The sequence below is a fragment of the Pomacea canaliculata genome, linkage group LG2 (assembly GCF_003073045.1).
Source record: "Pomacea canaliculata isolate SZHN2017 linkage group LG2, ASM307304v1, whole genome shotgun sequence".
Classification (NCBI taxonomy): Eukaryota; Metazoa; Mollusca; class Gastropoda; order Architaenioglossa; family Ampullariidae; genus Pomacea; species Pomacea canaliculata.
In genome coordinates this window covers 24,675,766-24,701,576 of record NC_037591.1, presented here as the reverse complement: position 1 = coordinate 24,701,576, position 25,811 = coordinate 24,675,766, and the positions used below count along the sequence as shown (strand labels likewise).

Here is a 25,811-nt window from a genome sequence, read left to right as displayed (position 1 = left end):
ACAGACTACATCGATGACATCAAGTCTCTTTATCTACCTGTGCAGGTAGACCTGGTGCAGTTTAAGGCACTTGAAAAAGTTACAACACTCTCTCGGCGATGTTTGATATCGCGTGTGTGTGTCTACAAGCCCCCTGGTCAAACATGGTTGTTTGCTTCCCTGGTGTCATGTGACTCAGGAATGAATGGAGTCTTTCTGTGGTGGTCACAGTAGCTAGTGCACCGGGACACGTCACCACAGCTAGTAAGGCTGCTATCTCCGTCTCCACGTCCACTGCAACCCCACCCCCAAACTCTCCACTTCCTCCACTACCCCTATCCGTACCTGTGGTGACCTCGAGGGCATACCGCGCATGTGCATGTGAGACTTCCAGGTAGGTTGTGGCCAACAGCAATCTGTCGGGCGAGGAGCACGCAGGTAACTGTGCTTCGATCGTTAAGACGCGTGTCAGCAGGTATCGCCTACAATACACGGGCTTACAAAGATCATACCTTCCCTCTCCTCCACACTCTGCCACCCGAGCCACGCTCCCCCCCGCCATTCCGCTGCAGGCTATTCCGCTTGGCAGCCAGTGGATGCGTCGTCCGCGCATGCTCACTAATGGTAGACGGCCATTGTCACCAGCGACCCCGCTTTCCCTGTCCACCACCACCTCCCCACCCTGTCATCACCAGATCAAGGGATGAATAATAATGGTCGAGAAGGAATGTACATGTCGCAGATGACTGCTGATAATGATGTTGTTAAGAGTAGTCATTAGGAGAGGGAATGAGACAAAATAATGTCCACACACTGGAGGACTCCTGGGATCAGCATCAGGCAAAGACAGAACTAGCTTTTCTTCTTTGTTCTGTGTCTCTGACAACCGTTTTGATATCGTATCTGTGTCTATTTTAAACGTACATCGTTTGGGAAACGTATGTATCAGCGGGCGGTAGTTGATTTGCCTGGTGTCTTTTTTTTTTCCTCGATTGCTTAATTTTCTCTGAACAAGAATTTCCGACATTAAAAAATTCCAGACTTTCGTGCCGAAAATAGATAAATAGCAATCAAACAATCAGCCCTATACTCCACTGGGGGTGATTAGGGACAAAAAGAATCAAGCAATCAGCATTTGCCAACTGGACATACCAGACTTGCTTAGGCTGCTTGAGAGGCTTGTGGCAAAGGTTCAAAGGTGAAGATAGATTAGACTTACAGGACCTGATAGGTAGACGTTGGCCTGCATTTGCGAGGGCTTCTAGAGGCAGATGTCAGTCGGTTTCTGTGGGTGTACTTTGATTTACAGAATCGATGGAGTCTCGTGGACTGGTTTTGACCCTGCAGTCTACAGAAACTGTGTACATCAATGTTGCTTTTGCCAAACAGGTGGGCTGCTGCCCGAGTATCGATGTGCAGTCGGCGTTGGCGAGACGGGATGGGCCAACGTCTGAGATCGTTCTTCGACCAGCACGAGCTAAACTGCGCTGTGCACGTGCATGAACTTTAGGAGGCTACTCTTGAAAGACAGGAACAGGTTTAATCCTGTTGTTGATACATGCTTGAAAGTAAATGGGTTCGGCTCACAGTGAACTTCAGACTGTAACAGGCAGACATTTTGGAAATTGATGCGGGGAGTTTCATTCCCTAAGGTTGTCGATTCAGGACCTAAAGATGGAGGCTGCCCTTCGTTGTTTCGGATGATCGTATTATATTTTCTATCAAAATTATGTCACTGTGGTAGAGCGGATATGAATGTGTTATAGTGCTGTTGAATGTTGTGGGTTCTAACCACTGCTTTCCTAAACTTCTCTTCTGCGATGAAGAAAGTCGTATCTTGAACTCGACAGTTGAGTACTTCCCACCCGAACCCTTTAAACTCAACTAACCCTGGGAATATAATCCCCTAATCTTATCTCTCTCACACAATCACACACAAGACAGGTGGCTAGGCGAGTTTCGGTGTGGACACGCGGCTTGTTTAAAATTTGGTTTATCAGTTCTGGGAGAATTCCCCAAATACCGTAGTAAGGTCGATGTGGTGGGCCCGAGACCCAAACTGTAAACTTCTCCATTTACTCGCTCACCGACACGAGTACATACCACCTCCAAGGACGAGCGGTAAGCTATGTCTTGACGAGGATTAGCTTCGTCTCGTGCGGTTGGTGGTCGTGCACCACGCATGCCCAGTCATCGTCATGTTTGAAGTTGTCGTCGACTCACCAAGGAAACGCTTGCAGAGCGCGGGCGGGGCTGAAGGTCAGCTGAGCCGGTGACGCAAGAGCAGGGTCACGTGCTGCACGAGGTCGCTGCTGGGAGGAACATGCGCGTGTTTCCCCACAGGCAGGTGTTTGCGGAAGCCAGTGTATCGAGGTCTGGGTTTCTTCCAACTATTTGCTTGAGGTCAATTCCTTGAATTTTGTTTATGCCCGTGCGTGCGTGAGTTCAGATGTTTTGAAGGACGGTTTTTGCTGCGAGCTCGGTGCTCTCACAATCTTTGAAACAGTTTTATGAGAGAAAGCTAAAACCGATGTTCGACATTAAAAGAGCCCGTAGGTGTGGTTTGTCTTTGTGATTACAACCAGAAGCAGGGATTTCGGTTCGCATGCAGCAGGGTTTGGGGACAAACCAACAGAAGTTTTCTGCAAGTGATCCATCCATGAGGGGTCAAGGTTCAGCAGCTGGCAACGCAACATGAAGTGCAGTTAGTTCCATGTAGCCTTCTGCGACATGCAAGAAGAGAGAAAGAGGAGGAATAGTTGGACTGAGCCTTACTAGGGGTTAGAGATGTTCAAGCCGGAAGAACATGAGAATGCGGGCCGGGGCTTCGTGTAGCTCGCTAGAAAGTAGTCAAGGAGATGAGAGGCGAAGAGCACATCAGTGACCTATGTTAGACCGAAGACCTTTTAAGTGGCTGATTTTATTTAGTCAGTGGGTTACAAGATATTGAATTCAATTATAGAAGAGAGTCCTGCATTGTCTGACCACCCTCTTAACCTCTTTGTTACGTGGATCAATCAAAGTGTTTCACAGAGAGGACCACTGTCTTTGGATGCACCATAGCTGTCTGCTCGTTAGAGGAGTTGAGGATCATTTTACGGTTACAAGTAAATTTAGACTGCTACCAGATGCTTTGTTTATGCAAGACTGACAATGATGAGTCAAATATTACCTGCATGCCACTTAGTGGAAAAGATGTTACTTTTTTAATCGGTACCACCGTCCTGCTTCAGCAGACAGAAGGCAGTTTTTACACCGAGGCTCACCGGCATGCTGTCCTGTAGGACTGGGTAATTATGTGCAGTAGCCTTGCTTGAAGAGGAAGATAGGCACGGAGTGAATTAATGGTGCTTGCCAGGCCTTTTGAAAGCCAAATCTTCCTGTCACACACAAAGGAGGATTTTGCGGAAAGAGCCTGGAACTTTCGGATGGACGGCAATAAAGGCAACCATAAGTGTTTAGGTGGATAAGTCGCAAGTGAAAGAAGGAAAGAAAGAGAACGCTTGGGAACTGCAGACGCTCCTTGTAGTCACACAGCCACAAATAACAGTCACACAGGCAGACAGCCATGCAGCCACAAATAACAGTTACACAGCCACAGTAACAGTCACACAGTTTACTTTGAGTCATGTGATTGCAGCCATGTATTATCGATAAACATATTTTTTTAAGACACATAAATTTATTGTCAGTGTCCTTACAGCTGTTATGGCAGACAATGTCATTGTTCATTATCTTCACAGCTCTTATTGACATCTATCTACACATCTCTGTCTTTATCGCACTCTCCAGCCCCATCGTCCTTCTGGTCATAAAATTGCTTTTGCTTAGGCAGAAGTTTTTTTTTCTTCTAAATAATGATTTCAAATTTTTCAATTTTTGTCTCAGGACGAACATTTTTATATTTATGTTTTTCGGAAGCGAAATATTTCTGTCCCTGTGTACCGACCTCTTGTTGCCAGTGCAAGATCTTTCGTCCCATGAAGGATTGATAAAGCGCACAGGATGAAAAAGAAATGTGGGGTCGGTTTGTTTCGGAGAATCAATAGCAAACGGAGGGCAGGAGAGGCGTGTGAACAGTCTGCAAGGGACTCATGTGATGTGACCGGGCTTACATGTGTGTGTCAGTGAGGTCTGTTTTTAATTAAACTATGTCGGCGAAAACATTTTTCCGAGGTCACTTTGACAGGGTTGCAGGTATGCGACTCACATACTAAGACAACCTTTGGTGAATTCCTCATTTCTTATTTGTTTATTTTAATTTAGCCTCTATCCTATACATTTACTCATTCTGCCGGTTCAATTGAATGCAACCTCCTGATGCCATGGGTGAAAGCTCTATCTCTCAGCTATAATGAGTTTTTGTTTTGTTTGTGTTTTTCCATTACAATTCACACAAGAAATGCTTCAGCAGTGCTTGCTGATGTTCACAAACATTTGTTTATTACCTGACCACCTGTGTCGACCGTTACAATGGTATGTCGTCCCTCGTGATTGTATCTTACTTTATTAAAATACATTTCAACATTTCCACATAAATATCCTGGTGGGAACTGATTTACAAGATCTCTTCGATGGCAGTAACAGTATTACTTTGCTACCAAATTATCTAGTTATGCCCTGCATCTCAACAGTGCACTTCTTTCTCTGTTGGCATTGAGAAAGGGTAGGAAGTTGAAAGGAAAGCACAAATTTAATTCCCGTCTGGTGTAATTTGTATACGACAGATCACGCCGAGAGCCCGCCTGCGAGTAAATGTTATCAACAGAGAAGACGAGCTGCAAGAGAGGGAATCGTGTTCACATTTGTCTGCCCATGTTTACATTATGCCAGAGTTTTCTTTGGAAGATTTGTTGATTTTTGTAGGCCTCGTCACAAGTCATATTTGAAAAGATACAGCCACTATATATATCAGTTTATTTATTCATTTTTCAAGTGATGCATAGCAGACCGGGTTTTTTTGTTTCAGTCGGTCCGCTCAATCGCTTTCTTTCATCCCACCTTTTATAGTGTTCTTATAATCGAGACCGAACAGAACTTCAATGCATCCCAGTGACTAGAGGCTGACTAGTTGATAGTGATGGTGTCCTTTGTGCTTCTGTTAGTTGCTCTGTTCTCTGAATCGCATGCCCTCCGTTCTTTGCACTCAGAAGCTGTAAGGTAGCTTCACATTAACACCATGAAGGATAAAGAGTGTCTTTAAGCCAGATTTCGCAAGACTTATTGGTGCAGGACGGACTGGAAGTAGCAGTAAGGTGGATGAACACATAAGGACATGGCAAATGGGAAAATTCAATCCTCCCGCTTCGGGAAAATTGAAAACCCACAAAATAACTGATATGCGCTACCCATCCCCCAATAGACAGACACACCCGTCTTGCTTTGGTGCTGATGGAAATAATCTTGCAGCACTCTTCTCCCTGGATGGCAGTTGCATGTTGTAACTCGCATTCCATCCTCACCCTCACCACCCTTGCCTGCCCCACCCCGCCTCCTCCTCATCTCCTGCTCCTGTTCGCGATCTTTGGCCGACAGTGCATGTACACCGCGCTCTTTGTTCGTGCTAATCGTTCTGTCGCAGCTATTTGCTGTGCAGCCAAAAGCACCTGCAGAGAACTGTTTGCAAGGCTGTGCAAAAACAGCACAAACATCATAAGAGCATAAAAGCCGTGGGCTACGCGAGTCCTCGCGAGAGGGCGCCTGCCGCTAGGGGCCAGCACCCTCGTCTCATCACAGGTAGGAAGCGCGTTGTCGTGTTACATGATGCGCGCGCATCGTCAGGGGAGGATGTGCTGGAGGTCAACAAGCCGCCGCCACTGCGCGAGCATGGTAAATGGTGTCGGTAGATTCCTACCTCCCTGATCCATCTTTGCAGCTTGAAGATCAAAACAACATAATTATAACTTTTCAAAAGTGTTTCCATACTATCAGGGTAGATATTAAACACGGGTAGATTTGAAACAAACGGATGGTGCGTCAGGCGATCGGTCTGCCAACATTCAAGAGTCTGTCACACCGACCTTTTCCACTTCTTTCTTCCCCCCGCCACTTGCCCTCCTTACCCCCACAACCACACCTCTTCCCGCACTTTGTTCTCGAATTTTCTGGGCATGCGCATGCCTGTGATCTCGCTGGCAGAGAGATCTCGTGGCCGTGGCTGCCATGATGCGAGCTGTTTGTTTACGTCATGCCTTTCTTTGGGTGCCTCTCCGGAGAGACGGGGAGCTTCTCACACAACCTCTCTCCTCCGTGTTCTGAACAAACTGTCAGACCGCACAACCGCCGTGCATTCCTCTCGCTCTGTCTTTACAATTACGCGGGAGCTGTCAGGGACCAACGAGCTACACTTGCGAAAACACGCGCGCACACACACACACACGCACAAGACACAAGTTGTTAAGCATTGCACTGGAATCCTGAAAGTGTTTGCGGAGGTGTTCGCCATCCTCGGGGGACCTCACACTTACGTCACACTTGCTGATTTGTCACGTGTCAGCGGGGAAAGAAATATGGCAGAGGGAGGGTAGAATGAGAAGCGAACGCACAGGGAAAGAGGGAAAGAGACAAAAATTTTCAAGTATCCCCTCCCTCACTACTAACATACATTTCTCAATTTATTATAAATTTCGGCGCAAGTAGTTGTGGGGAATCGTTTAAGAAGGAACTATGGCGCTACATGGAGGAAGGGAAGAGTTAATTAATGTCTTGGTTATATTAAAACTCAGAAATTATTGTATTGCCACGGAAACGACCACTGTTGCCTCGACCTTTCCTGCGATAGAAAGCATCGTCTGGGAGGTCTGGTGTAGGAATGAGGTCTGGGGTGGGAATGAAGCCTACATGTGCATACAAAGATAAAGTTGGCAGATAATGTGAGGCTGCGGAGGGAAATGAGAGGGAGCGACAGTGTGCAGGGAGGGGCAGGAAAGCGACATTTGTCTGGAATTCTCGCTTGTCAAATGTTTACAGGCCGAGCAAATAATCTCCTTTCTGAGCTCGTTGTCTTGTTCCTTGCACGCATCTTCTGTTGTGCCGTGCCTGGCGGCTTGCAGAGTCGGAGAACACACGTTGATCGCTGTTTTCTTCTCTTTTTCTTTGCTTTTGGTTGGATTGTTGTTTGAAATCCTATCACGTGACCGAACAGCAGGAACTACAGGCTTCCGACACCTGGGCTCCCTGACCCCACGTCTACCTGCTGGTCGTTCAGTACTAACCCTTCCTCATCCAGGTGTTAGAACGAGCTCCCTCACACCTCGAGGGTTTGATGACCATCTCCACGCCATCTACCGAAAAAATATAATAGAAAATCGTTGCAGACTTGCAGACGATTGTTTAATAAGTATGCGGAACTCATTAAAGTATTTTATAGTCCGACAATAAGGAGCCGGCTTCATGGTGTGCTCGTGGAAGGGAACAGTTCAGACGAGTCCTACTGACGGTGCACTCGCACGCTCAGTTCCTGATTCAATTGTATTTTTCAAATAAAATTAGTATGCTTCATTGTGACATTAGGATGTACATGAACTGTTCCCAGTCAACAGCGTGGACATAAGGAAGTGTTCTAGCAAGGCTTTTAGTGGAGCTACACCAGATGTTTTTCTCCTTCGTGACCGACGATCCGTGCTCCTTAAGCTGATAACTGAAACCTCTGGAACGGAAATGATGGAGTCAAACGTATTTGTAGAAACGCATCTGACAGCGCCCAGCTGACTTGAAAGCATGACAAGAACAGTGGAGAACACCGAGGTGATTCATTGGTCGGGCTAACTTCTCTTGCTCGGAAGAATGAAGTGTCAAGGCGGGGAGGTTGGTGGGAAGGGTGGGTCGGCTGGGTGGGTGGGTGGTCGGGAGAAAGGCGTGTCCTCTGGGCAGTCGCTGTCGAGTGTTCTGGCACAAAAGAGTGCCCCGCAGAAACTCAACATTCTACCGGAAGCACGGAACAGGGACTTGAACATTGAGCGCCAACGACGAAGCATATTTGAGGGCAATTTGACGGGAAGAGCGGCCATGGAACACGACGAGGACGATGTCAACCAGCGATTGCCTGGTCCATTATTGCCGCGTGCAGTCCAGCGGTCACGGGGTCAGGGAGGGCTATATCAGGAGCAGCAGAAGTTGAGGGGAAAAAAAAGAAGATTAAATCAGAACTCTCTAATCTGTTAGGAAGGAAAAGAAGAAGTGGCTTCGTAATTTGTAGTTTTGCCGAGACTAAGGCTTCTTTTTTATGGCTATGCTATTAGCAAGCATCGAACAAGGAATTTTTGCTCCAACATTTTATGCCGCTCTTTCATTTCCTCACGCTTAAATTATTGATTTATAATCGAGAAAACCTGAGCTTTCCTCTCAGCTCTCTTTCCCCTCCCCTTCCCCAATGTTTCCCTCCCCACTCCTCCCACCTCCCGATTGCCCCTAATATCGTGGTCCTCCGCTGTCGTGTGATAAAGTCCTGCTCGTAATATCTATTGATGGCGCGTTCCCAAGTTTTTGTCTTGGTCCTGCTTTCCGCTAGTTTCTTCACTCACTCTTTTATTGTGTTTGTGTTACTTTGGTCCACGTCAGCTTTTGTCGCATGTGACTTAGCCCATGCTACAATATTACCAAGTTCCGTTCACTGATTTATTAGTCTTTAAACTTTGTTAATGTACCTTTAGTCATTATAGCTCATTAGAGTATCATCAGTCGTTACAGCTTGCTGAAGTATCTTTAGTCATTATAGAACGATGAAGTACCTGTAATATTTCACGTACACTTAAATAGGTTTATTACTCTTTGTCTTCGTTGGACCTCTCTTCATTTGATATCATTATGTCTGTTACTGTTTCACTGCTGCAGTCTACTACAGCTTCATTTCTTCTTCTTTAATTTCTTCTTGTTTTTGGTATTTTTTTCTTTTTTGTTTCTTCTGCTCCCTTCTCCTGTCCCTTTTCTCTGCTTCTTAAAATACACTATTGTGTACCTGTAAAATACTAATGTTGTTTCTCTTTTTGTTTCAGGTAAGAAAAATATTCGTCTGTTGGATGTGGATGTACGTGGTTTAAAATGGTGACAGAATTTTCCGAGGTTCAATAAATACCTGTAAGTAGTTTAATGTGCATGTCACAAGAGACGAGCCAGTATTACGTAAGTGTCTGCTATCATCATCATCATCATCCATCCATTCATCATCATCATCCATCCATTCATCATCCCTCCATCAATCATCCATCCATCCATCATCATCAATCATCCATCATCAATCATCATCATCTTCATCTTCATCATCATCATCATCTTCTTTTTCTTTTATTGTTGTGGAGCACAGTCAGTGGCCGTTATTATATTTGGTGAGCTTGTTTGTCTAACTTTTATTTTTATATTATGGGCTTGTTAGACGAAAGGACAAGCTGCTACCGCCCCTCACATTTCCTGTACACTCCTGACGTGTTTCATTGTCTCCACGCCTTAATTTCATATCTCGCGCTCGAGTGCGCGAGTTGTGGACATGCAAACATTCCCCTCCCAGGAATTAAGAAAATATTATCCTGCTGGGGAAGGTCTGTCTGCGGACAGGGTGCCGGATGTTGATAGACAACAGAGCGCACCGTGTATCCTCATGGGGGGGACGGGCTTTCGCTTCCTTGAAAGGCAGAACGCCTGCAGCGGAATATGAAAGAATTGTCTATCCCCCACATCCTCACAGCCTTGTCAGAGATAATAGTCGTGTAATGGAAGACAAAGACAGACATTGGTGGGCGTTTGTCACGTGACCTGATCTCGTGCGCTGGGAGAGTTTCTTGGTGCATTACCGCCAGTGACAATGTTGATTCTCTTCGACTCTTCTGTTTGACTGGATGGTCGCATTGGACCGAGAAGGAAATATTATGGCTGCCTTTTAATCGGATTTTCTTTTTTATAAAAAGCCAAGAGTGTTTGATTTGAATCTAAAGGACATGGTGTGTATCTGTGTGTGTGTGTGTGAGAGAGAGAAGGAGAGAGAAAGAGATTTTTTCCACACTGTCGGAGTAACCATAAACCAAAACTCGCAGCTTAGCAAACCCTAATGGTGATTATAGTTACACTATGAGTACCAACAATCATATCCACATCTTGCTTTAGGACTAGGGTAACTTTTGCTTTCATCTGTGCTTTTATAGAAAATTTTAATTAAATATGCGTGTAGCCTCATATTATTACTTCCAGTAGTACGAGAGTGCTTCCCTCTCTTTTTGCAATTAGCAAAACCAAGGTGCTCTAGTTCCTTAGATGAAAAACTAAACGAAGGAGGGAAAGATTTATCGCGAGGTTAGTAAAGTTTTATCGAGATGCTTGAAAAAGGAAACTTTAACGACAGAACAGAAGATGAAAGCTTAATGGGTAGGTTAGAGAAAAAAAAATTATCGAGAAGCTAAAGGAAAAAAAAGTTGTATTTAGAGGCTAGAGAAGGTAAGATTTATGTAGAAGCTACAGAAAAAAACTTTATTGAGAGGCAGTAATGTAAATATAACATAATGCAATCGTCCATTCAAAGTTCTTCCCAGGAGTATCTTATTTTAGTCGTTTTTTTTCTTTTATTTTATATTTATTACTTTGTTTTGCTTAGCATTCTCCTTTCAACAGTAACGGTTGTATAACGCCCCACACCTTGCCTTCATGTTTTTTTTTAAAGTGCACGATAGCTCGCTGTCAAATAAAACTAGAGAAAAAGAGGAATAGAAAGAACATTAGCATGTACATTGATACAGTGTTATCTTAGTTTATTTTTGCTTATCTTTCGCATATCTTTATTTTAAAAAATATTGGAACGATTTTACATAATGCGTGGTCTTTCATAAAAACGAGTTATAACACATTATAACAGATTGCGAGAAAAGGGATCCAGTCGGGATAGTCTGTGCATTACATTAACTACAACTGGAAATATCGGGAGAGAATGGGGAGAAAGTGCATGGGAATGAAGGACGTGTGAGATAAAGCTAGCCGTCACGTGATCGAGTCCATGCTGTAAGTCCCTTAAATGTCATTAAACATGGAAATGAATTCCCCTGTGCAGTGTCTCCCTTGAATGCCTGCTTGTTTCGTTCATCCTTTTTGTTCGTTCATTGCAGACAGATTATCTCTTTCCTCTGCACTTGTTTGCTCCTCAGAGCACTGCCGAGTGCAGTCTGTCCGCTACAAATCACCCAGCAAAGTCAACACCCTGGTTATCTCGTTATTTTACACTTTTCTTTTACTGCCCTCCGATATGAGAACCCCCCGCAGCTTCCTGTAGCAACTGTTATCTTCGCGGTTTGTCCAGCACTTGCACAGTCGATGTAAATGAGAGTCCCAAACTACCCGGAGCTGTGAACAAACTCAGAAACGTGTGGCGAGACAGACATTGGGCAGAGAGACAGAGAGGGGGAGACAGAGAGATCGAAGAGGGTGGGAGACGGACGGAGATTGGGATAATAGTAACAAGACTTGTTAACTGGAGTCGCTGGCTGGTCGTCCACGCCGTACGTTAGAGAGCTTTTAGGCAGCTTGATGTTAGTCGCGCCTTCCTCCGCTTTCTTGTTACCTCTTGTTTTGTTTTCTCAACTCCCAGTAGGGTGGTAAATTCAACTTGAGGCTTTCCCGGCTAGACAGTATCCATTAAAGAGAGAAAAGCTTAGAAACAGCGCTGGTTTTTTCGCCATTGGACATTTTGCCCCAATTCAGGGGTGATCACCTAGATTACGGTCTGATGGAAATTGTCGAACCTGGAACACTTTCTCCCGAGACCCGCCCTTCCTACTCCTCTCGCCATACTCCCATTCTACTCTAATACCCCTTCCATGTATAGCATCTCTCTATCTGAATATCACACACACCTTTAAATTTAGCCAAAAGTTTGAATTGTTCGAATGTGAACCCCTTGGCCGAGTGGTCAGTCTCTAGTTGTGATCGTCACTACATGACACCAGACTCAAATATTAACTTGGACAGTTGCGAACAGTTTCCGTTGATGGATCATTTGTGATGCAGTAAGTGAAAGCTCAGGACCACTCCAGAGGATAGAATAAGCTTTGTAAAGAGTGTGAGTCAGTAAGTGTAAAAAGTCGGGTGCACAGTGAGGGAAATATGAAATGCACGCCATCTTTTTTATGATCATGATGATCTGGGAATGAACTCCCATAATGATGTCCAGAAGTAACACAAGGATGGAACAGAAGACAGAGAAAGTGCGTAAAGAACCGTGGGTGAGGAGAAATAGCTCGGGTTCATTGTTTCTCTCCAGATCATGTCTGACTCGCACGGTGGCGCTGAACGCTTGCTGTTCTGGGTGATCCCCGGGCCGATAGTTACTGCCCCTTCGCTGCTCCTTAAGCAGAAATGTTTATGAGGGTTGACTGAGTGCTCTCCACGTTGCGAAGAGCTCTTAAACACGGGAGGTATTTAAGAAGGCAGGCCTAATGGGAAATTAATCTCCGAGTAATGTCTGGAGATTGTTATGTTTTTTTGTTCTCCGTGGAAGCTGCGCCAGGAGCACAATGTTTGCACCTTTGGTGCGCGGTGTGCTCTCCCTTGTCGTGTCGTTATTTTGACACACCGGCATTGCTTTCACAGCCGTATCCGCCGGGGGCAGGGGTGGGGGACAAACCAATCTGCGATGTTGTCTTGGTATTAGTTGGGCCACGGTTCTTTCTCCGGCGTTTGAGCCTCTCGCAACAGACACTACCGTCTGAAAACGAAGCAAGAGTACATTCCGCCATCTTGCGGTAAACGCCGCATTGGCTGTTGGGATCGTGGCCAAAGCCTCGTGCTTACGCAAAGAGCAAAGACCAACATCGCTCGTTGATTGGTGGAGTTTTGGCACTGACGCATGCTAAGCATGTTTCCTGTATGTTTAGAAAGCGCGTTACCAGGTGGAGGACGAGGCCGACCTTCTCTGTCTACTCTTTTTTAGTCCTCCTCGTCCCTTTTCACATTTTCCATCGTCATCTTACATTTGTGATCACCTTTAATTTTTTCCCCCTCTGTGGCCAACATACTCTCTGTTGCTCACTAATGGCGAACAGGATGAACGAGAGATGAACTTGTTTGAGTTACTCTTGCTGGTCTCATCTTCATTCTTCTCTCTGCCTCTCTCAACAGGCTTTTTAACCGGAGACATGTTGACAAATTTATGAAAATATAGCCGACAATTATTGTAAACTATCCCGGGACCTGCTTTCTGCCGGTGACTCTTCCGGCTGTGACTTTTTTCTCACCTTTTGATCTATCACGTGGGTCAAGCTTATTGATGGCCGCCGTCAGTGCAGAGAATTAGTGAAACACTTGTACCCTTGATGTCCCCTAAAGTGTCAGACTGACAGCTCGTGTTTGGCAACGGGGGAATAATGCTTTGAGTGAAGGGGGAGATAAAATCAGCGGTGTTGTCATCGCTTCTCTCAGTTCCCCATCTCTCTCTATTTGCAACCTGGTAGCTTGCTCGTTTTCTCTCCTCCATCCCATTTTCTATCTCCCTTCCCCTCTCTATCACTCTTTGTATGCGTGTGTGTGACCGGTACCCGCTCAGATTGTCCACTTTCCTCCTGAGTAGTACGTGTATATCATAATGTCCTCTGCTCAATATTGCTTCATCTGTATTCAGAGCTAACATCTTAGAACTCAGAAAATAAGAATAAAAATAAACTTCAAAGCAACAAACACCTGCCTGACCGATCACACGATCCGAGCCGCAATCGAAACGAATATTCCCGAGCACACGTGCGTACATGACAGAACTTCCCCAGTTTCATTTCCTTATGATGGAGATTGCTAATAGTGTCAAACCAGATTATTGGAGGGACTGTAACCAGGAGAAGAGAGTGTGTGGGAATAGAAATGGGGGTAGGGTGGTGCTGAAGAGATGCTGCTACCCGGCATCGGCTACAGCACGTAAGCAATATCTTCCGCGGAGACCGCACGTGACCATCCCCATCATTCAGCGGCCAACATGGCGGCCAAAGCCCATCAAAGGTAGAAAGCTCGCGCAGAGGGAGGATACTGGACCCTGTCTGTCCCTTTGGTGATATTGTGTGTTGCAGAAGCCCCATCAAAAACTATCATTTCCTTAAGCCTGGGTTTCTTGTGCATGTGCATCTGCCCGAGCTCTTCCGGTTCACATTGCTCGCGTCACGTACGGTTTCTTGTGGCTGTTTGCTCGCGACTGAGTGACGTGGGATGCAAAAACCCTCGCCAGGAATGTAAAGCGCCAGTGCAGCAGGAATCTCAACTGGGGTTGGTGTGGGAAGGGGGAGGCGTCAGTTATGCAGACGAACCGTCGAGCAAAAGATTGATGATGATCTGATTAGTGAAGTGTTCCTTTAGAAAAACATGATTAAAGTTGTTTACAAAGTTGTATATAGGGTTGATTCTCCGAGTAGCACAGCGCGGAATTCTGGGTGAAATTTCATTTAATTTGAACCTTAGTCTTCAGTTTTATACCACAGCCTCTTGAAATAGGAACCATAGAAGTGTTTTTATTTCTAAGCCACTTCCTCTGTCTCTAAAAACATATGTTCAAAGAAATCTTTATTGAAGAAAACTTTTTTTCTGTTGTTCAATCTAGTCTTTGTAATGATTATTTAAGTAGAACTCAGCTTTAGGCTTTTTTCATTACCTGCCCTATAGAATATGTTGTTGAAGAGTTCAACGTGTGAGCAATATTAAATTTAATTTTGATTTATTTTCGTTTTCATTTTTGAATTTTTATAAGAAGAAAATTCTTGTTCCTATCGAGTTTCGGGTTATCTTTTTCTGATATGTCAACACGAATTTCGCATCTGCTGTTGCTGGTCGGCTGGAGATTTAAAGGACGAGCTCAGCTTCCAGTCAGGGTGGAGAATTGGCAGCAGTCACGCATGTCGGAAGTAGGTTACTGTGCTTTCTACTTGAGTACCAATAAACGTGTGGCGCCCCCCTTCGGGCGCGAGGCGATCGCACTGCTGTAATCCAGGCGGGACTGGCGAGGTCTGGTCCTAGAACTCCTGGAGACTGGAGAAGAGCCCAGTGATTGTATGGAAGAAAATTCCGCTTTTATCTTCCTCTCCTTCAGCTTCCCCTCTCTCTCTCTCTTGTACCCATCCCGATCAGTTCATCCGCTTTCTCTCCTGTTCCTCCCTCACTCTGGGACGATATCATTTCGGCATTCAGAATGTCAGAAGCACGCCTATAATCGATAAATACAACATGTGCATTCTTTTCTTTTTTCACTAGCTCCCCACCACCATCATCACCACCCCATCTGTCTAGTTGACACGAAGATAAATATGTGGTCTGCTATTGAATAGCTGTGTGAAAACCAATGTGGTCTTTCCCATATGTCCCCCTGCCCTCTGCTGCTTATTTGTACAGCCCGGTACTTCCACTGTTTTGCCCTATTTGCACTGTCCGACACACTGCTGTACTTCTATCATCCTGTCCTGTTGGCACTGTGCAGTACATCCACTATCATATTTGTAGAGCCCGGTACATCCACATCATGCCCTGTCTGGATAGTGTGGACTTCCTGTATCATGCCATCCACTCCCACTGTGTCATGACTTATGTCTGTCTGGCAGCTGACTACACAGTAAAGAATTAGTTAACAATATTTTTGGCTGTCATTAAAATCCAAAACCAAGCTGGAGAAGGACCATAGGAGGTAAAAAGGACGCCGGAGTTGCATGCAAATGTCCCGTTACAGACAAGGAATCGATGCGGAGAATAAGTCAGAGATGTCAGGTCTGTCTGCAGGTCCTCGGTATGCCTGCTGGCAGGTAAGAGTATGGTCGTCAGATAGAGACCCTAAAAACTACGCAGTGTGGAGCAAGTCATCTGCACCCGCCTCCATGCTCTTCTGGGGATCAAGGGGTTTGATGCTCCCTTGTGGCGTGTGCCGGCCGGCCAGCGTGCCGTGCCGCAAACAGGTCCCAACGATTCGGCGTCACGTGCCTGTCTCCAAACTTGACGCGCATGAAGAGCGAGGAACTGTCGGGTGAGGACTTGTGGGTAGGCCGAGCGCCCCTAGAGATTCGCATCCATCACCTTCTTGCACTCATGGACGTGTGCGTGTGAGCAGAAAATTTCAGCAGCTACAAAACTTTTCTCGGTGTCCAACTTTGTCTCGCTGCTGACTGGAGTTTCTTCCCCTAGTCTCCACAGAGTTATAGATCGCTATACTGGGGATCATAGTGTCCAAGCGGGGCGGCCGCTGGTCAGTTCCGCTGTGGTGGCCACGTCCTCCGTCTCGCTTTTCTCCTTCTGACATCTGATGGTTGTTGTCTTGTCCTCGACTGGCGCTCTATTTCCGTTTTGTAATTAAGGCCGTGAGGTAGGTAGGGCAAGAAGAAGATGCAGAGAACACATACGACCTTTGACTTATGCTCTGTTAACATTATTACCAACAGCGATAGCCTCGTTCTGAGCATTAGCTCGACAACGAGTCTCTTATGTCAAGAGGAGACATCTTTATCACTAGGTGTGTTGTTGGTATTACGCGCGACAAAACGTATTTATCACGTGATGTATCACGTGCTTGAAGCATTGAATGCAGACACATCCCATGTTGTAGGATATTATAACGCTTGTTAAACTCTTAACGTGTATCTCTATATCTCTCTTATTTCCCTCCTCCACATCCATATTTTTCAGTATCAGGTAGGAAATCATGTTGGCAAGAGTACTTAAGGCGTCACAACCAATCACAGGTTGTGGGAGGAGCTAAACAAGCAAAAGTATCCAGTTGTTCCTCCTCCTCCCTACCTCCGCCTCGACTTTTAAAATTGCTGTCAATTTATATATTGTGAATGAATTGGTTTGGATGTATTTGCTCAGCTTTGTCCCCACAGGATTTAGAGATCATTGATCCGGAAGCTGCTCAGACCTTAAGACATCCTCGTTAATGTAATTTTGTTTGACTTGAAGGACAGCGACGGTTCCCATATCATTTTTGCATCCTGAATGAAACTGTTTAGAGTTACTTTCCAAGTGCTCGATCGTTACTCCGAGAGCCATTGATCCCGTAACTGCCAAGACTTCAATACTTTCTGGAGAATGTCATTTTGTGTGATTTATTGTCAGAATCTTTGCTTGTGCTTAAGAGCTGCATTTCACCCGACTCCTTTGTTTGTCTAGACTTGAAGAAAGCAAGATGTGTGCAGGCTTCGGCATGCACTCGGTTGGAGTCCATAATTCAGCTGCATGACATCTTTAATTAGCATGTATACAGGCAACTGCTCTTCTGTAGACATAGGGGGCCTGTCCAAACAAAATTCCGATTCCCATCCAAGGTTTTCAGACATTATCATTGTAGTGTCGACCCGAAAATGACATTAATTTTTTTCGCGTTTGGTCCGAGGCAGGCTTCCCGTAGACATATAAGCAAGCAACTCTGTATTTGCCCGGTCATGTGAAAGAGATGTCGATAGAGATGGTTGCCATGGATATGTGGGTTTGCGGATGGAACGCCTAGTTTACTTTGTCATCGAGGTCCTTTTTCTCGCCACCAAAAGGGAGTGGAGTGGGGGAAGACACACCCAGGCTCATTTTGTGATAGACAAAATCCTGCGCGAGGCGACCTTTCGTTCTCGCCATGCGAGAGGTCTCGCTTGTAATAATGCTTCCTAAAGCGAACATATCCGCCTCGGCTCCCGGCTGTCTCGCTTTGCACGCTTGTCGTCTTCATCACGTGCTTTGGGCTGCTGGGAAAAAAACTGTAGCCTGGCCCGGCAAGTACGTCTGTGACTGGCGTCACGAGCTTTGACGTGCACAAATACACTTTGCTTCACGCGCGCGCAGACGAGACCTACGTGCGGTGGGTAGAGGTACAAACTGAGGGGCTTGTAGGAGGGGAGGCACTCTGTAGTGTTAGTCAGGTGTCACTATTGCTGTATGAAAGTCTTAACTAGCGACAATTAAGGTTTACACACCAGGTAGTCTTCCATCACCCACACACCCACCAAGGTCTTTTCTATTAAAATCCCTTAAAATTCTATAACTAATCCAGAAACTCGTTTCCGTGTTTTAAGTATTATAATATTATCCTATTCTTGCACAGATTGTTTCCAGTCCTGTTAATGTCATGTGCATGTAACTTTGTTATATGGGTCTTCGCTTGGCATCGTTCCATTACAAATCTTGCTTCGCCATATTTTGTTTCATTTTAATCGTTAAAATGTCGAATTAACAGCGAAAAATCTTTTATCGCTTCTTTCAAAAATTGTTATTGCTTTTTTCTGCTCACAAACACACAAAAAATATTTTCTCTGCGACTCGCAAACATTGATGAATGCAAGAACGCGCATTGATGCGAGGAAAAAGCACGCGCACGCGCACTCTCACACACACACCAGTCCGTGGTGCGCATGCTTTGAACTCTGCTCTTTGTCGCGGAATGTCGCGCCGCACGTGCGCGCGCTCAGCAGTAAATTCGATTCTTGGAGTAGCGGCACGGAGAACGCCGCGCCTCGATGACGCACGGAGGATGGCCGAAATAAAGAAGAATCAATGGAAGATTGTTCACTTACTGGCGTGTACCGCGCGCTTCAGACATTCGGATAAACAGCAGTGTATAGGTAGGCGGGCAAAATCGAGATGGTCAAGTCGATCTGACGGAGGGGTCGGAAGCCTTGAGGGGAGGGGGATGAAGAAAAAGGGGAAAGGAAGACCGGCATCCCTGTTCAAAGGGGTACAGGTTTACGTGGGGAGGGATTAGGTTTATGTCAAGAGACATTTCGTGTATGGGGACATGTTTGTAGTTAGCTCCTGATGTCGCTTGGTCTGCCGATGCTTGTCGCGATGTTGACGATGTTGTGATTTGACGATACGATATTCATAGTGAAACACCATGGAAATAAAAACGAATTACGAATCATTCACTTCTAAGTCGGCTGCCACTACGAGCTTTTTATTTCTGATGACTTTTTTTTCTCGTCGCTAAGTAACTGTAGCCAACTGTTGCGTCCATTAATTACTTTTGAGATATCCTTAGAACATTTCTACAGCACAATTCTTGTCTTCATCTATAAACTTCAGTGTCATTCTGTAACCAATAATTACTTCAATGATAATAATAATGTGAACTTTTATGAACAAATAAGGGCACTACATATAATGCAGAAAACTGTCGCTAGGAACCACGTGGTTATTTCGCATTGTCTCATCATTGCAAGAAAGGGGAGGAAACTGAAGCAAAAGCTTTCTAGCTACTAGATGCTTCTGCTACATGTCACCAGTGACAATAATAGTGAGAACAGTGGAAAAACAATAAACTGGAAAATTGTGTCGTGTGTCTTGAAGATCACGATAGATGGCGTGTTATCTATCTTCCGCAACCTCCTCCCAAATAAAACTCTACAGTTGATTTTTTTTTCTACTTGAAGCCTGTTTTGTGCAAAGAACTCCGCCATTAAAGGAAGAGAGGATCTTATAGTAGTGCAACTGTTATTACCTTTTGGTGCCAAAGTGATGCTGGTGATACAACAACATTCTGTCATTTTACTTATAAATTACTCCCTCCTTATGAGCTTCTAGCCGAGCGCTTAGACAAGATCGTATTTTCAGAAATACTTAGGCTTCATTCTCCGAACTCCCTCAGTCCACCCCTACCCCCTGCAGCTCCTCGGACTCATCACCCTTTGAATCACTGCAGGGTAGGACGTCTGATCTTCCTGCCTGCTTGGCCAGCCTAATTACACAGAGTTAATCGCTCCGCGACTGAAAGAAGTCCTTAAATGCCGAAGGTCAACATCGGTTAAGTAGCCAGTTTCAATACGTTATTGGACCAGCTACATTCCCATTTTTTTCATCTACTTGCAAAGAATCTGGACCAGGCTGCTACTGCGCAATGTTTCTTTTTCTTGTCGAGGCCTTTTCAAGATCAGGTTAGACGCCTGAGTCGAGTGTATTTAATCCTTTCAGCTCTCGCCAAGCAAGAAAAAAGGAGAAAGATAAGGTTTGATGTCATAAAAACGTCAGCCGCCTAATGACAATTTATTTTTGGACTTTGCTCTTGGGTTACACCGCATTATCCCGGTAGATGAAGTTTATATGTAATCAGGTCTTGACAGACAGGCAGGCGAGGTCTCGTAGGATACTATTGCGCTTATTTAGAGATGTTGCCGGGAATACTTGCGCTTGTCGATGTTGATGCAGCTGCTGTGGCCTTTGATGATTGACAGTAGTAGTGGAAGTGGCGGTGGAGATGCAAGCGCGTGCGACACAAACCAACTTTAAAGGTGAGGTTATTTTCAGTCAACTCAACCCAGTCTAAACCACAGAAATGACACACATCAACACAAAAGTAAAATCTGTTTCAATAACCATGAAGAAATTTGAATATGCTACAGAATGGAAAAAAAATAAAACTGGCAACTTTAAGGGTTTTTTTCTCGTGGCTTTTCAAAACTTTAGAAAGAATAAGAGACCGTTAAAATATTACTTTCAACTGGAAAAGTCTTTACTACATAGATGATCTCGAGAAGGAGGAAGAGGAGACGAAAAAGGGTAGAAAAAAAGGAAAAGGAGAAGGCGAAGAAAGACAGGTCTGCGAGCATTCCACACTGGCTGGAGTATTCAGAAACACTTTTACAGGAAGCTGAAAGTTATCTGTGACAGTTACGTGGCCACCAAGTAGGCGCAATAAACCTAAGTGGCCTCACCCTGGACCCGGCTCCTTCCCCGGCACGACCAGCAGTCAGATTACAGCCTCGGCCACGAGCACCGTCTGTCTATCGACCTCGGTCCCCCAGTACCAGAGCCAAATTGGTGAGCGAATGAGCTTTTCAGACGTCCATTAGCTGCCTCCGCCATATAGTTTACAACAACACCAACGCTCCAGCCCACTAGTCATGGGGCATCCGCCTGCTTCCGGCAAGGCCACGTGGTCCAGCCAGCGTGGAGTGCACGTCTGACGGTCCCCGAGCTTGGTCATGGACAGGATGTTTGTTGGTGCTTTCCTTAGTCACTCTCGTGGACAGGGCACTTGTCACGGTTTGTTTTGTGGGTATCGGGGTGGTGGACACAGTTCTTCACGGTTTAACAATTTCAAAGACATTACTGTGGGTTAGGGTTCACTTCCTTCTTGAAAGGTGTGTTATATAGGGGTTTTTTTTTTTTGGTAGGGGATAGAGCTAATCTTCATGCGCGAGAATTGGACATCAGGACATTTGGATGTCTCAGCACTGTTACAATGCGATAGTTCGCAGCTTTCGTGCGTACGATTGGTTTAATACAGAAGAATATGTTATTTATGTACGAGGACTACTAAGTGTCCACTTCTTCTTCCATTGATTTCAATATATAGCTCAGTAAATTTCACTTATTTCCTTTTTGGACCATTCCTACCTTGGCTCTGGCTGTCATGTGATTCGAACCTGGAGATTCTCCTGTAAGTTGTTAACCTAACTAACCTCAGCATTCTAGAGAGAGAAAGAAAACAGAACTAATCTTAGACTTTAATTTCTGGAACATTCTCCAAGTTAAAAAATATAGACGAAGACGTAGAAAAGGATTGTAAAAGTCTTTGATGCCTCTGAAAGTCGGCTACTTTTTTTTTTAAAAAGAGATAAAGGAGTGGACTGGTTCCACTGATTATGGAACTTGCGGAGGAAGGCTGCCGTAGCGGGTCGGCCTGCCCTTGACAGTAAACTGTCACATGTAATCGCAGATCGTTAAGAGTGCGGATCGAGAGGTGGAAAGGGGGAAGGAAACAGAGGGTCGACAGAAGAGAATGACTGAAAGGAGGACTTGACTGGCGAGCTGGGGTGACAGGACGTGCACAGCTGTGACGTGTAAACTGTATCGAGAAACCTGTCACTTCCGCGAGCTTTAATGAGGGCGTTCGATAGACACGCTGGATTGGTGCCGGACAGCCGAAAGATATTGCTGCCTCGCTTTTCTCAAAGTGTTTTTACTTAAGTACTTGGCCGACCTAGCATGGGAGGGGGCAGGCGCACTTCTAATCTAACACTTATTACAAACACCGTTCAGTTTACTTTGGCATGCCAGGTCGTTGGTTAATTCATTACTCACTCTCTTCCTCTCCCTCCTCTCTCGATGTTAAACTCTCGCTCATCCCCGTTGACTTTTTCATGCCTTTTTTTATTCCCCCTTCCAACTCCCCTTTTCTGTCTCTCCAAGACGTAGCGAAAGGCCTTTAAAGATCCCGATATTGTCACTTCTCTGCGAAGAAGGGAAGAAGGGAGGGAGGACAAAGGGTGGGGAAGGGAGAGACCTGGGAGGTGTGCAGTTGCGATCACGTGTACCTAAACTGGGCAGCCAGCCAGGGTTTGCGGACCCCGATATCGACAAGACGGAGATGGCCAGCGCTGTTCTCATTCCACGTCACGAGTCCAGCTTTTTCCCCGAGCATGCGCCGGTCAGGCCTGGCCGCCACGGGTAACCTCCCTTTATTCTGCGTGGCGGACGGGACATAATCTCATTTTACTGATGCAATTTTGCGCGCATCGGGAGGCGTTTAAAGACTCCCGATATTATGACATTTCTAGTTCCCCCACTCGCAGTCTTGCAGCACACAAGTGGGATACCCTACCCCCTCGTCTTGCTGTAGACACCCGATACAGCGCCTGCTCGCCAATCTCGTTAGCAGCAGTCATGGGTCTATTTTTTATCTCGCAGATTTTCAAAAGCCTTTTAAAGGTCTTTAAAATATGGTGTCGAGTTGTGTCTTTTCTCCACTGTTTCTTGTGTTGAATGAAGCAAGCTTTTTGTGCACGATGAAATACAGTGTTGAGTTGTTGATTACTTTTCATCTTTACCACAAGTAGGTCACACACAAACACATTTATACACTAAAAGAGGTCCCACCCATCATTGGTATGTTTGCTACAAACCTGTACTCATCTCTACACATGGACGTTGCGTGTGCGCACGTGTGTGTGTTTCGCGTGTTCCATTAGCAAGCTGCTCTTCATTTTTTTTTTGAATGTACAGTAAAGTCCTCATTTAACGTCGGTCGGTTAGAGCCGTTGATTAGAGAAGAAAAAAATCGATTACCGTCTGAGACCACTGTTTGTGTGGAGTTGGCACGTGCTCCTCGTTTCTGCATGCTGTTTCCGGTTTCTCCGCACATCTTTTGGCTCAGTATGTAGACGACTGGCGATGTTTTGTAACCAGGAGTATACTCCAGGGACTGAACTCTTGCTTACACGTTTATCTTACCCTTTGGTAAAACTGATTTCATGTCGTATCAAGTTCAAAGTTTTAACAAACCTACGAATGACTTTTTTTAAATGAAGACTAACATTTTTGTATATTTTGCACATTTGTTTTCTTAAAGTATGGAGAACAAAGGGGAGTAAATCCTGAAGACATCTACTTTGGTCACGTGTTAGAAATTGTACACACTATCTCTCACAAGCGTTATCTCACTTAAAGAACAGATGACTTGTTACAGCGCCCCTCATGTCAGGAACCTGTGGCAAGAGATGCTGTGTAAAAGCTCCTGCCCTGCCCTCTGGCGTTGTTAGTAGCAACAGGCAGTTGGTGCTCATTACACCTATTCATCGCGAGGCCTGATCTATAAATAGGTCCATCAGTCATCCTTGACTGTTAGCAGATCACGGCCCTCACTCATTCCCATACCCAGTCCTCGCAGCTCATACACGGAGGAAGTGAGTACCCGCCTGCGCTGCCGCTGATTCGGGTCGCTACCCTTGTTTTTCGCCCACACAATATGGCGGAGCACAATCCGATTAGGGCCGAATGAAATTACACATGAGGAGATTACAGTGGTCTGCTTTATTCTCCCCATGACCCCCCGGCCCTCTTTAGGACTGAAGCCACGGGACATTTGACAAGAGAGTAGATTATTCGAGAGAAATGGCTTACAGAGCTTCTGACAATGTACTTAGTAACCCCCAAGGTATCCCTACCACCGTGGTATTCATATTGTAGCCGGAACTGGCAGTGGCCAAGGTTACGCTGATGTTGAGATTATATTTATTATTTTTCTATTATCCCATTTGGGAAAAATTAATAACGGGATCAACATCGAAATAAAAATGATCATGTTGAGAAAAAGGAAGAAGATTAGTGTTGCAATCCTTGCTATCAAATTATGTAATCATAATGTTTGTGTGCGTGGGTATGTGTGTGTATGTGTGTGTGTGTGTGTCCGTTAATAGATTAAGCAACTTCCACTGTGTGAATAATCTCCTTGTAAACACTGCAATATCATAAATTATTAATTTTTCCATCTCTGTCAGATTAATTTTTTCGTTATTTTTGTTGTTTTCCAGCTTTACAAAATGGCTCGCTTTCATTTGATTGATTTGTGTGTCTTCTTGAGCATCTTTATTTATTGATGGTGCATTTGCACTTTAGGTGTGAGGTGCAGCAGAGCAGCATTTAGAGAGCTTTGAAATCCTCTCTCTTACACTCAAAGAGATCATGAGGAGCTGGTAACTGACAGTAGGGGTAGGACGGGTAAGGGCGAGAATTTATCATCTAGAGTTACTGCCCTTTCGTGAAGTAATTTCATTCTACACACACCAGTCAGCTGTCCCTTTGGTCAGTTTATGCAGTAGTGTGTTGTCTTGGTTACGGGTCGTTCAGTAAGACAGATTTACTCTTCATTCGAATGTTTTGCACGACTAACAAACATGAATTCATAACCCGAGTTAGCTTTCTTGTGTTTCTAAGGGGGAATAATTCTTATGAACTGTGCTGACATCACGACTGACTTGGCGCATCTTCGTGCGAGTAAATTTGTTTTGATATTTGTCACCTGTCTCTCGAAGCCCTTAGAACCTGACAATCATTTAAGAGCCGCCACTCACAGGTGCTTATTATTAACGCGTTCAGGTGTAAGTTTGCGCAAACAGGTACGGCTCGCACGTGCTCTTTGCCGTGACATTTCGCTTCCGCAAACGCGCATGCGCCGAGCAGGTACACGGGCGTCGGTAACGCAGTACAGGTGTGATATTCTCTGACCTCGGTCCTGTCGGGTGGGTTCGATGTATACCGTGATGACCTCACAACATCTCACGAGCTCCACCTGGGGCAGAGGGTTCCTAAAAGCGCATCGATCTCGTTTTCAGTAAAGGGATGATAACAAAGCGGATGATGTTGACAGCAGTGGGAGTGATGATGATGATAATAAGGATGATGAAGATGACAGCAGGGAGAGCCCCTATGATGACAGCAATGAAGACGATTATGATGATGAGCCTGCGCCCGTACTCACGCAAGAAATTTCAAGCCCTACCTGAGAAAACGACTGTCACCTGCCACTAACAGGCTCACCTAATACACAAGTCCTCCAACTGTGCTGACGACGGCCTAAAGTAGAGGAATTCTTGTGTGCTGCCCTCTAGCCCTATTTTTTACTGATTAAGAGGTTATCCTGCCCGGTGGGCGAGTTGGCGCTATGGTGGTCAGGTCACCTATTGACATGAGCTCATCTGCGTGCCGGAAATGCAGTTACGAGTGGTTGGGGATGGGCCATTACCATCTTTCAATGGTTCCTGTCGATCAATAAATTACTTCCCTTCCCACATTTGTGCCTTTTGCTAACTTGTAGTCTATGGCCCCATCATAAAACTCCGGTGGCAAACGTTTTACCCTTTGGAGGCCACAGCAGGGTTATCAATCAAAATTTGTTATTAAGCCTGAGTGTTGTGATACGCATATGGATTGAATGAAATTTGGTTGTTTGACGGACTCACATGTGTGTGTGTGTGTTTTCTAAGCGACTTAAAATCGAAGAAGAGAAAAAAAAGCAAATGCACATTCCTGGCATATTACTGACTTTGCGCATCATCCTTCTAACACCTTCCTGTCCCTTTGTTTGCAGCAGTAGTCAAAGCTTGAATGACATGGACTAAGTGCTTTATGGTCATGGAAGGCCA

The 25,811-nt window shown here is 45.2% G+C and overlaps 1 protein-coding gene across 1 annotated transcript in view; it reads left to right on the top strand.

Annotated features, from left to right (window-relative positions):
• Positions 1-25,811, top strand: part of LOC112556145 — a 102,807-nt gene that overhangs the window by 53,852 nt on the left and 23,144 nt on the right.